Here is a 12,762-nt window from a genome sequence, read left to right on the forward strand (position 1 = left end):
GCAAAATGCATCACTAACCCATCTGCACAATTACAGGAAGCTAAAAGTTTCATAGACTTTGCTAAAGGAGATGCAGGTTCGTACCTTAGAGGAGTCTCTTTCCAAGAGGCGGTTACATGGGATGAATTTAAAATTAGGTTACGCGCTATATATGGCAGTGAAGAAGCTTTAGATGTGGTCTTAGCTTTGAGGAACATCCTTAATCAAGCCTTTTTGGCTCAGCTTAATGTTGTAGAGCGGGCGGCACTAATTGCTGACCGACTAAATGAATATCAGGATAGTTTGCGTAATTCCCCTTGGGTTACGAGAGGCAATATTGCCGTGAAAGATTTTATTAGGCTTACATATTTGACTTGCATCACAGTTATGTTGCCCGAAGCTTTAGTACGGTGTTTTGACAAGAAGCTAACGCCCGACAGTACGGAACTAGATGTGTACAAACAGATAAAAAAGCACATGTCTAACTGCACTGATCTCGATCCCTTGCTTACTCAAGTTTTTGCAAAAAATGAAAGTAAACCACAGCAAGTAAACATAGTTAATAATAATAAAAATGCAGCAGGGGTGACTTGTTACAATTGTAAGAGACCAGGACACATGATTGGAGACTGTAGGATGCGTTATTGTTCAATTCAAAACAGCTCCACTCATTCATACAATCGTTGCTTCTCACGTAATCAACAGCAGAATGCTAAAAACACGAAAACCGTTGGCAATGATGATAAGAAGAATCCTCAGTACTATAAGAAGAAGCAGACGAACAGCAACGCTGTTCAACATCATAAACAAACAAATCGTGCTTCAAGTAATTCTGTTCCCGGGCTGTCGAACTCGAACTCACAGAGTCAGGCGAATTTTCCGAGTGTGCAAAGCAAAGCAAATACCACGTAATTAACTCCAGCAGGGGAGAGAATGATGCTGGGTCATTCGTATCAACATCTTTTGTATCAAATAACCAATTTAATCACTTACAAGATCATTGCGAGACAACCGATTTTCCTATGAACCACACGACTGAATCTAAAAAATCAGTACAGGTCCCCGTAGACTTCCAGCAGATACATGCTATCATAAGTAAAGATGAATTATGTCCTACATTACATGCCGTAAATTTAGAGCACTGACCCCTCACGCTGTTTTTTGATTCCGGTAGTCCACGTAATGTCATGGATCTGCAGACTCATCACATGTTGTTTTCGAACTTCCCTATAGAGAAGTCCGGAGTGAGGCTCTCGGGTATTGGAAATAATGAATTAAATGTAGTAGGAGTAGCTCATATTCAGTACAAGGTCGGTAAGCTCACGTTTACCGATACCTTTATCATTGTACAAAACATTGAGATGTATTCAGCTATAATTATAGGATACTCGTCTATGGGCTTTCAAAACATTACCTTAGCCCCTGCCAAACATGGTGTGTATATCAAAGGAAAATTCTACAAGTCTTCTAACACCTTAAAATCAGTTTTGGACAAAAAAGAGACAAACAACCAAACAGTAACGTACATTGAGGAACCAATCACTTGTCTCATGAATCAAGACATTATCCAAGCGACCCAACAGAATTCTCGCACACCCGTAATAGCAGCTTGCACGCAAACTCTCAAGCCGAACATAACTTCGAATATATTAGTGCGTGTAAAGAAAACTTTGCCGGGATCTGAAATGTTAATCCTTTCCGACACTCTGAAAACTAACGGATTGTCCGTAACACAAGCAATATACACTGTTGACTCACAACAACAAGTTAACATTGAAGTCTGTAATCATTTGAATACCACTTTAGTGATCCACAAAAATCAACACATCCTGGATGCGGAAGTTTATAAATATCGCATTCTTACCGTTGCTGAAATTAATCACACTCAATCAGTTGCGGATGAATCCCTTTTGCAATCTATTAAAAGTAAAACCAATAAAGACATTCAAGTAGAGGAAATTCAGCAGAAATTTCTTGATCTTTTAACTGAATATCATGATGTTTTCTCCACTACCGAGGGATCTTTGGGAAAAACGGATGTCATAGAACACCAAATAAGGTTAAAAGACAAGCAGAAAGTCATCTATGTACCTTCGTACCGACTCCCTATGAAATTCCAGAATGAGATAAATGATGAAGTAGGTAAAATGTTAGAAGAAGGAGTCATTAGGAAATCGAACAGCCCTTATAATTTCCCTTAATCGTCGTACTAAAAAAAGATCGAACCTGGCGTATCTGCGCAGATTTCCGTCGCTTAAATGAGGAAACGATTCCCGATCGATTCCCTGTGCAATGTACTGACGATATTTTATCTTTGTTAGGACAGAACAAATATTTTACCAGTTTGGACTTACTTAAAGGCTTTCACCAGATACCTTTAGAAGAAGAAAGTATCCCATACACCGCCTTCAGCACAGCCAGGGGACATTATGAATTTTTACGTATGCCTTTTGGTTTATGTTGCGCCCCAATTACATTCACTAGAATGATTAATATAGTGTTTGGAGACTTGTTAGGGGATATCCTACATGCCTGTATGGACGACCTTGTAATCTTTTCTAATACCTTAGAAGAACATATATGTAAACTAGAGCTAGTGCTACAGAGACTAAGGCAGCATAACTTAAGGGTAAAGATAACTAAGTGTGAATTTTTCAAAAAAGAACTAGTCTATTTAGGTTTTATGGTGTCTAGTCAAGGTCTTAAAGTAGTCCACAATAAGGTGTCGGCTATCCGTAACTTTCTGGTACCTACTAACGTCAAGGGGATACAGCAATTTTTAGGCTGTAGTGGGTACTACCGCCGTTTCATACGCAATTACTCAATTATAGCCGCTCCTCTAACCGATCTTACGAAGAAGGGCGTAGATTTCATATGGTCTGAGAAGCATCAACAGGCGTTTGATACTTTGAAAGATGAATTATGTAGTTCACCTATATTAAAATTTCCTGACTTCGGTAAGGAATTCTTTATTGCAACAGATGCCTCAGACCTAGGGGTAGGAGGGGTATTGCTTCAGCAATATGACAAACAGTTTTTCCCTATAGCTTTTCATTCACGTAAACTGAGACCTTCTGAAAGTAAATATGCAGTAATAGATAAGGAAGGGCTAGCTATTGTTAACTCACTAGTGCATTTTAAGTTCATAGTATACGGCTATCCTGTCAAGGTTCTTACTGACCATAAGCCCCTTACCGACTTCTTTAAAGGTTTTAGTCACAGTCCCAAAAGAACTCAGTGGCATATGATCATTCAAGACTTTGGCGCAAGGATCGGATATCTACCTGGGAAAGCAAATATCATTGCTGACGCATTATCACGCAACCCCGCGCCATCTTGTACGGAGGCATTAGCTGAACTAGAAGATATATCAACATCCGTGCCTATTGTTAAAACTGTATCTGAACAGGAAGACCCCGGTTGGAGCGCTGAACTAATACAGACTGAACAAAGAAAAGATCAGCAGTTAAAGAAAATAATAGATGCTTTGAACGGGAATCCTAAGGAAAAAGAATATGTTAAGAATACGCAGCAGAATTATATAATTAAGGATAATATTCTGTGTAGGTCCGTGACAAGGAAAACCCGCAACACATCACAGGTGACTAACGACCAGGTAGTGGTACCAATCTCACTTATACCAACCGTCTTAAACTGGTTGCATTCCAGTCCATTACATGGTCATCCAGGGTTCTCTATCATGTCACAGAAAGCCAAATCATTATTTTATTGGCATACGATGCTTACAGATATAAAAAAACACATAGCTAATTGTCGCACTTGTCAGGAAAACAAAGGGCACATGAAGACACCTGTCAGCCTAGGGGCCTATCCCGTGCCAACCAACCCTTTGAAAGAGTACACTTAGATTTATTAACAGGATTTTACGAGTCAGACAGAGGAAATAAGCACCTCTTAGTAATAACAGATGCCTTGACTCGATATACAGAACTGATAGCGCTAAAAACTAAAACCGCAATTGAATGCGCTAGGAAATTTTACGAGTGCTACATTTGTAAACATGGAATTCCAAACATGATAATCTCTGACTCGGGTGGAGAATTCAATAATCATTTCCCTAACTCGTTGTGTGAATTCCTTTGCATAAAGAAAATCAATACCATGATCTACCACCCAGAGTCTAATGGGCTAGTTGAGAGAGTAAATAGAAAGGTTTTAAACGTATTAAGAGTTACGCTCGGGGGAATGGACCCCAGGGATATTGCCATACCTGCGGTTTTAATTACTATCAACCATTCGTATCATGTATCTATTAAAATATCGCCGCCATTCCATGTATTTACGCCTACAAGCCATTTATCAAATCCCCTACGGGATGTTATGGAAGCAAGCGTGAGTCGATATAATATACTTCGTAAGAATTGAGAAGAATCACAAATCATAATGAAAAGAAATCATGATAAAATCGCTAAGCCAACTACAACATATACCGTGGGCGACAAGGTATACATACAAGTATATGTACGTAAGGGACTAAATTACAAACTAACACCTAAGTTTGAAGGCCCGTTTAGCATTTTAGAAATATTAATGGCCAACAGATTTAAAGTTCAAAACATGTCCCAACCCACTGATGTGAGGATAATACCGTTGGCTCATATTCGCAGTTAAGAAAGGGGTAGAAAGACAGTTAGAGAAATTTATGTATATATGAAACATAACTAATAAAAATGTATCTATGAAACTGGTATGATAAAGTATGTATATTATAATATTTGTATGAAAACATTTTTCTGTTTGTAAAAGATGAATGATTTTTAAAACATGAGTAATTACATATATTTCACTCATTGCAGGTTTCCAACATGAAGCTTATATTGTTAGGAGCGGTATTGTTCATTCAGACATTCTTGTCGTGTGGGAAGAGTGCTAAAACAAAAGATATACATTTTACACATGGCTCAATAATTGAAAGAACAGAGGACGTTTTCATTACAGCAAGCAATATAGTTATAGAAGTTGATTTGCGAGCGATTTTCCTGCCAGAAGATGACGTCATTAACCTAAAAAGCGACTTGTCACGGTTTGCCGAATCATTGCACCAGTTACATCAACGTCATTTTCCCTTTAATCCAGAGATTTCACTAGCCCAAACTCTAAGCGTTGCAGAAATGTTATCATTCGACTTGAAAAACAAAACTGCTGAAGCAGAATGTCTGGCTCGGGATCTGCTGATGTGGACCGTGCGACACAGTAGCCTAGAAAGACGTAACCCGTTTATATTTGCTGCGCTGAACGTCTTCGGGTCTGTTGCAAGTTTAGGCTTAGGCATTTCAAATCGTCTTAAAATTAATGATCAGAATAAGAGAATTGAGTTTTTGCAACATGAAAACGAATTAGTTTTTTCCGAACTTCGTAAACAATTATCATCAATTAATCAACTTATGACTTTGGTGAACGAACATTCTAGTAATGTCAATCAGATGATGGAAGTGCAACATTTGCTGGCAACATTAGCGTATTACAGTTCTAAGGTAAACCATATCCATACCAAAATTTCACATTTTATTGAAAAATCAAAAGACTATGTGGAAGCTATCACGCTAGCCACAAAGGTGTTCTGTCGCCACATCTTTTGCCTATTAAAGATCTGACTTTAACTTTGGAGAATGGACGAGAGAAACTGGGTTATGTTCCTTTGTTAGACGCCCATAAGATAGAATTTTATTATAGCTTAATATCAGTAAGCGTTGAGAATTACAGGATCATGATTACCATTCCCTTTGATTCTTCTGATGCCTGGCAAGCATACAAAATTGCACCGTTCCCAACTTTCATGGCGAATAACTCAGTACCAGTATTATCCAATCTGACGGGACGCATATTGATTTCCCCTAATAAGGAAACATTTACGGTCATCAGAGACTTAGATAAGTTCACTCACTATTCAGATGCCATGAGTAATAAAGTTTGTACAGCTGACTCCTTTGAATTCCATCATATATCAATGGATTCATGCGAGTTAGTTCTAGTGCTAAACGCCTCTCTTTCCCATACACACGAAAGTTGTCTGAAACAACTTTACCCTTTCGACAAGTATAAGTTCACTTACAGGCTGAACAACGGATCGTGGATACGTTACAACAGTGAAGGATTTCAAGTTGTGTATCCAGACGGATCAACGGCCTCTTCACAGATGTTCGTCGCCGCTGACGGATGCATTGGAACGGCAACCAACTACACAGTCCGTGGAGTTAGCACTATCATCCGAGAACGAGCTTACTTCGCGAATTTTTCGTGGACGAGCACTATCATCCCTGCCTTACCTCTTCCATACAATGCGAAAGTGGCCCATCAACTATCGAAACTAGCTAGTGTGGACCACACATCAACGACTCATCATGCCGAAGAGAATCTGCGGTTCTACACGTTGCTGGCTGTCATGTGCGTAACGGTGGTGGTTCTCATCACCGCTAACATATTTGCTTGGCGTAGGTTGAGGCAAACACGGATGGATCATCAACAGAATGTCGTGCCCCGCCCAGACAATTTTCCCATTGCGCTGAAAGCGTTTGATTTTAGAGCCACCTGAAATTCGCCATTTCACTTGACTCGGGGGGAAAGTTGTTTGGAATTGTGTTTTGTGTGAAAAGCGGTTTGTACGCTGGCAAAATGTATGACAAGAAACTCCGAGACATTGCATACCATATATATATAAATATGAAAAACTTAAGTATCAGTATCATTATAGGGTAGGGCACCTAATAAAAGATCAATTGAAGCCCTACGTATTAATATGTTTGTGCGTTTACGTACCTGGAAGCTATATATTGTGCACATTTATCTGAATTTTATATCTCAATCTGGTAACAACTATTCTTAAACAGTTACCTATTATCTTAATCATTTCATGTACATGCTAACCTTTTATCTTATCATAATTTTTTTGGGTACCATTTAACCACATATGCATTTTTTAATGTAATTCTTATGTCATGCAATTATCAGCAGAACGGCAGTACTTTCTGTTGTGTATGTATCCTCATGACTAACAGTATATTAATATTAGTATGATATCATATGTATTTATCTTATACATGGATTGTATTTTCCATGCATTATTCTTTACTTATGAGTATTTCTATGTATGTACTTTTTTACATATAATCAATTGCAAATTATTCCTTAACCACTTGATTATGGCTAGGACTAACTATATACTATCACACTCCTATGAATCATATTTAAAGTAAGCTTTAATGTGCAGTGTTTGGTCTGTAGCTGACCGAGCATTAATGTAATAAATTACATCATAAATAATATATTTTATATATATGAAAAGGGTCACTGGCGAGATAGAAGCGTGATATGTATTCACAACAGGACGTAAGCTAGACACTGCGTGTTATGTTTGCGATGCCCTGGTTTGCATTTGCCTGTGTAATCATTAGCATTGTCTTGCAAAACAGGTCACAGCGCCTTCCTATGAGAAGCTGATGACCTATCACCTGCAGAGGTAACACGTGACTTCCTAGTCACATGTTCGTATGTCTGTATGTTATGTATGCTGAGATAGCTTTGTTCTGTTATCTTTATGAAAAACTTTGTAACTTTAGATCTCTACTTCTCTTCATCCAGAGCAATCCTCTGAAACTAACTCTTCCTATACTCCTGAGATGGAGTTCGTAATAAACTGTTAAGTTTGACACCGAGAGTTTGAGTCATCTCTTCTATACTGAAGAAGAAACCAAATGGGAACTTAGAAAATCTCTCTGCATCGATGTCACTCAGACGAGAATGGGAAGTAGAAACAGTATGCTTGCGTATGAGTCGCAAGATATAAACATTCAACGGGTCTCGATCCTATACATAGGCGAAGCCCGAATATATAAACATATATCTATATATATAGTAAATATACATAATATATATATATATATATATATATATATATATATATATATATATATATATATATATATATATATAATATATATATATATATATATATATATATATATACACACATATATTTTATGCTGTTCTAATTTTTTTAAACAATAATGCAGCGGACATGACAAGTCTCCGTCTCAAGTCACGTGAAGATGGCATCATCTTTCGTAAGATCCTTCTAAAAGGATTCTGCATAAACGTTTCACATATGTCTGATACCTTTCATTTCATCTTAGTAATAAACAATTCTCTTGCATTGAAATTATTTAATATTACTGATAAATTAACTCTTGTGTCTCTCGATTTGTCAAAAGAAAATGTAATTTTTAACTGTAATCCCCCTTTCTCTCTATTTATTATCTTTAAAGAGAATTTTTAAGAAAATAGATGTCTCGTCGCTCAGGCATTTTGGGTCAGATACCCTATTTTGTGAGTTAAGCTCCCATAGAGAGAGAGAGAGAGAGAGAGAGAGAGATGTCATTCGGATATCAGAGACCAAAAGCGTTTGTTGGTCTCTCTCTCTCTCTCTCTCTCTCTCTCTCTCTCCTCATATGAAAGAATTTTGGTTTCACATTAACGTAGAGATTTTATACTTAATGGTTGGTCACTCATAAAATTTTAGGTTTGTCTAATTCTTTGTGTTTATTTGTGGAATCTGGACAGACACTGTAAAAGTGTGTAACAGGGGCCTCGTGTGTAAGTGTTTATTAGTGATTTTGTAACAGGCCTTTTGAAGTTGGTACCAAGGTAAGAGTTTTTTAAGAAGTTCAGTGCACTAAACTTGAACTTAAAAAGTACTGAAAGTACTTAAGTTATTCCAGGGGAATTTTTACCATTTTCTCACGTTTTTGATGTTGGTGATTTTTTTTCTTGCATTTATCCATTTTTCTTATTGAAGTGTGTTTTTTTATATGTATGCTGTGTGATTAATGTTTTCTTAGTGCTTTTGCAATTTTGATATTGTCCACATTTTTCTGTGTCTACATTTACATTCACAACTTGTTTGATTTAATTAAGTGTTTTCATTAAATAATCCTTACAAATCTCATTGAGTTTAACATTTGCGAATTACTTTTCATTTACTTAGATGTAAACACTGAATTTTTAACTTTGTTTTGTCCCGACTAGAAATGGACATGGGAGGAAATATTAGTAGGTTTTCTGTAAACACCATATTTAAATCCATTACTATTTCTTCGTATGAGGACATCCTTAAAGGGTAGGCAGCCATCATTTTTCATTTCCATAGTAAATTTAATTGATGTCCAGGGAGTGAAGATATAAATCACTTTTACTGCAGTCTCAACGGTTGTGCGTATGTTCGTCAGTACTGTCTCTGTAGTATATATATATTTGTGACTTCTAATACTATGTATTAGTCCTTCGTCAATTTTTTTAAATGAAGTCGAAACCAGTCAGGACCTACACCCCGTCTCTTATTTTTCACCTGTGGATATATATATATATATAAATATATATATATATATATATATATATACATATATATATATATATCATATAGATATATATCTATATATATATATATATATATATATATATATATATATATATATATATGATCATTATGAACTGGGCCAGGAGAATGGTGAAAAAAAGTGACTTGAAGGACGTGCTTTCATGTATTTCTACACCTCTTCAGGGTTCAGGCACTAGCGCCAAGGAAACTAATACAGGCGGAAGAAGACTCCGTGGCGAGACAAACAATGGTACAGAGACTAACAACACTAACAATTGCCGAACAGTCATAATACTTTATATAAAGCTATTAAAAAAAAGGTTAATATTTAATATATAGTCACAGCCTTTTTTAGTTATACAGGATTCTATTAAATTACTTTTCACTAGGTCTTTGCAAAATATAAGATCTAGTGAAAAGTAATCTAATAGAATTCTGTATAATTAAAAAAAGCCGTGTTACTATGTATTAAATATCAGCCTAAGTTCATACAAAGTTGATGAAATTTTATCGAAGGGTATTTTAAAACAAGCAGACTATTGAGAATTAGCACTGTTCCAGAAATATATTATATATATATATATATATATATATATATCACGTATATAAACACACATTATATATATATAATGCTACCTGCACAGTGAATAACGATAAAAATTAAAATTAGGGTTCAATAGACTTTGTCACAAACAGATCGGAATGTGCAACAGAATAGTCGCTAGCATTATGGAAAAGCTTCAAGGTATCAGCGAATACTTTGGGTGGTTGAACGCTACAAGTTTACTTGGCAAATCATTGTCAAGCCTCAAAGGTGAGGGCACGAGTGCGAAAATTGACCTGGCTGCTGGTCAACTTGCGATTATGTGTGTCTGTTTGTGCGCCAAACAGGGCATGTTCGTCGAAGCTTCTAGAACAATTTAGTGCATGTGTATGTTCTAAGAACACCAGGGCCTCTTAGGGATTAATATAATGTGACTGAGGGTGGAAAGCGGCTATTCAAGATAAGATATCATTACATGGAAGATCTAGTGGGAAAGATCCATACAGAAAGGTAATAATGACTTTGTTAAACCGTTGAACATTTACAGATGGCCTGAGAGAAGCTGAAGTGCAGTGGAAGATTATTATTTTTTTCCATGTTATAGTTATGCATTTTCATTGAATGTGTAACCATTTTTATTCTATTTCTGATAATTGTGGTTTCTTTTCACATATGGATTCGAAATGTCACTAATTTAAATGAATTCTCTGACTGACACTTTTATCTCTTAGTTTTTGGGAAATAGAAATAATGATTGATCTGATGGGTTTTTCAAAGAGGTAACGTGTGACATTTTTAATTAAGATGATCATTATGGGAGTGATTGTGATTCATGTTTTTGTGATTTCCAATTCATTTTCCTTGTTTTTTCATGTTAGTTTTCTTTAGGGAAATAAAGATCATTTTTGTACCTCAGAGTTTGGTTTTAGCCTAGATCTAATAACTTGGGTTAGCTACAGAGTGCCGGTTCATGGGGGACACGCAAGGTAGGTTACGTTGCCAGATGGTGGTTTCTTTCCTTTATTTAGACAGAGTCAATTAGATCCTTGTAACCGTTTGCTGACAGTCGGGAAAGGCAATCGGGCTTATGGATTACGTTTCTGGAGAGATGGGGGTGGGAGGGGGGGGGGGGTTGCAGAAGAGTTAAGAAATCATGAAAATGTTAGGAAACGGAATTATAGTTAGGGTTTAGGCAACTGATACTCTGTCACTGAGGCTGGAGTCAGCAGATCTGTTCACTGAAAACTCAGCCTCCTAAAGTTGTGGTGTTTCAAAGAGTGTGTTAATATGGCGTGTGTTATAAATACGGTGTGGTTACCATAATTTCCCAGGGGTTTACAGGTTGGGTGATCGATTGCCCATAGAAGAGGGTCGTGGCGAGCTTACAGAAATCAGCGGTCGCATGTGTAATTAGAAATACACGCTAATGCAGTGAATAGATGGCTTCAGTGTGTTTAGTGTATCTTATGCCGTTCCTTCATGATAGTGTAAGTGTTCAGTATTTCTTTTGATTTTTTTACTGTGCTAACAATTTTCTCACTTGTGTATTTCATTTCTTGCGGGATTAAAGGGACAGTCTAGAGGCTTGCTATTCATTGCCATGCATACGGCTCCGATGTGTGCATTTTTTTATGTGTGTGTGTGTGTATGTGTATGCATGCAAGGAGTGTGGGTCGGTGTCAGCTAATGCTTAGGCTAGCAATCTGGGGTCAAGAGGCACCCAAGGTTTGGGCAAGTCAGCAACAAAAGCTCTTGGTTGGTAACGAGAAGGGATAGAAATGGATAATTCTCTCTCTCTCTCTCTCTCTCTCTCTCTCTCTCTCTCTCTGCACCAATGACCCAGAAATCAGGTCAGCTGGCAAACTTGACCGTAAAAGTAGGAAGGGTGGTTTTTCTTCCCGTAGGGTGCGGGAAACACTGTCTTTTTACAAGTTCAATGAGTGCTTATTAAGGCCGGATGTTTTGCTTAGAAAACACACACACACTGGACATAACTATTAGTGCAGCATATAAGTAAAAAATACTTCAGTTTGGTTATACAAAAATGAAATTTGGCACACAAGTGCTCATTTTAACCCCTCCCCTTTTAAAAAACTTGGGTGCCCACGCAAAATTTCAATATGACTGCCACTTTTCAGGATGGATGTTAGTTGTTTAGATTTCTGACACTTTGAGTAAATCATTGTTGAAATAATTTAATTGATCATTATTCAAATAATAATGTCTTCCTGGGTAGAGGAGTTAATTGAAGATCTCACCAGAGCTCTAACTACTATATTTACCGTTGTGATGAAGATGGCGTACAAAATGGCCGCCATGAAACAATTTGCTTCATAACTCTGCAACTAAGAAAGGTTTCTAGCCTTGCTTTTAGGCTATTATCACTATTACATCTTTGAAAGGAACCCAATAATGCTACTGAAAATTATACAAGCACAAGGCTATAATGAAGTATGATAACAAAGTATCTTATCCTTGTTCGAACAGTGTCCTACTGGTTTTTTAAGCCTGAAATGAATGCAAGATTTTAAAGATGCGTGGTGTTACCCTTTAGTGTGGCGAAATTCTCATTCAGATATATCTGAAGCATCATTGCAACATTATAGTTAGAACTGTCCTGGCTGACGATCTTCCCCTTGAGTCGTCTTTGGCAGGGTACTGGAGTACCGAAATGCTGGTCCCATGAAAAGAGGTCGTAGCTGTTGTTGCTGAAGCGTTGTGAGCAATGTTGTCAATGACAGCAATGACAAACAACCCCTTTCTCAAGACAGGGTGACAGATACACCCTCTACCACATACTGGGTGACAGTGGCATCTGCCAGTTCGGCTGATATCGCCTGGAGAGTGT

Source organism: Macrobrachium nipponense, chromosome 24, assembly GCF_015104395.2.
Source record: "Macrobrachium nipponense isolate FS-2020 chromosome 24, ASM1510439v2, whole genome shotgun sequence".
Taxonomy (NCBI): Eukaryota; Metazoa; Arthropoda; class Malacostraca; order Decapoda; family Palaemonidae; genus Macrobrachium; species Macrobrachium nipponense.